Consider the following 1,544-nt stretch of genomic DNA (forward strand, 5'->3'; position numbering starts at 1 on the left):
TCCAAAGGATTTTTAAGCTTGAAATGTAGAAACGCTTATAATTAAAAAACTGTGGTATATATTTAGATGAAACCTTCTCCATTAGATAGCTGAGTTCCACACGCTACAAATGAGTACCATCATCATTGACCTCCGTTGAGTCATGTCGGAGCTATGGCCCTTCAAAGCTAACAGTTCCGCTGCCATGTAAAAGAAACCAGTCGCTTAAAAGCACTTGAAATTGCTCCCGAAAAATTTTTCAGCACCAGGAGAACAGAATCATATAGTAGGTTGAAATTGTTCAATAAAAATGTTTAAACGCTTGTAACTCCTGAACGGCTGAAGCGATTTTAGTGATATTGGTGTCCATCGAAAGCTTGTGAACTCTACTTTTCATCATGATGAAAAACAATTTTAAACGCTTGTATCCGAAGGAAGCTAAGTGTAAAATATACATAAACGATTGTAGTTATCAAACTATGCGAGTATTTCGATAAAAACTTGTTTCTTTAGATAGCCAAGTTCCTAACGCTTCCATTGAGTACCATCATCATATACTTTTGTTGGGTTTTCACGGAGTTATAACCGTTTAAATCGTATAGTATTACAACCTTAACGCTTAGAATGTGGGTCAGCAACTACTAAAAAATCGCTTATAGCTTCTAAACGGATAAAGCGATTTTATTGATATTAGTGTCAATGGAAAGCTCAGGATCTCAGCTTTTCCTCACTGTTAAAGATGTTTGAACACATGTCTCCAAAGGATTTTTAAGCTTGAAATGTAGAAACGCTTATAATTAAAAAACTGTGGTATATATTTAGATGAAACCTTCTCCATTAGATAGCTGAGTTCCATACGCTACAAATGAGTACCATCATCATTGACCTCCGTTGAGTCATGTCGGAGCTATGGCCCTTCAAAGCTAACAGTTCCGCTGCCACGTAAAAGAAACCAGTCACTTAAAATCACTTGAAATTGCTCCCGAAAAATTTTTCAGCACCAGGAGAACAGAATCATATAGTAGGTTGAAATTGTTCAATAAAAATGTTTAAACGGAGGAGTTATAACTCCTGAACGGCTGAAGCGATTTTAGTGATATTGGTGTCCATCGAAAGCTTGTGAACTCTACTTTTCAGCATGATGAAAAACAATTTTAAACGCTTGTATCCAAAGGAAGCTAAGCGTAAAATATACATAAACGATTGTAGTTATCAAACTATAGGAGTATTTTGATAAAAACTTGTTTCTTTAGATAGCCAAGTTCCTAACGCTTCCATTGAGTACCATCATCATATACTTTTGTTGGGTTTTCACGGAGTTATAACCGTTTAAATCGTATGGTATTACAACCTTAACGCTTAGAATGTGGGTCAAGCAACTATTAAAAATTCGCTTATAGCTTCTAAACGGATGAAGCGATTTTATTGATATTAGTGTCAATGGAAAGCTCAGGATCTCAGCTTTTTCTCACTGTTAAAGATGTTTGAACACATGTCTCCAAAGGATTTTAAAGCTTGAAATGTAGAAACGCTTATAATTAAAAAACTGTGGTATATATTAAGAT

The sequence above is a fragment of the Lucilia cuprina genome, chromosome 3 (assembly GCF_022045245.1).
Source record: "Lucilia cuprina isolate Lc7/37 chromosome 3, ASM2204524v1, whole genome shotgun sequence".
NCBI lineage: Eukaryota > Metazoa > Arthropoda > Insecta > Diptera > Calliphoridae > Lucilia > Lucilia cuprina.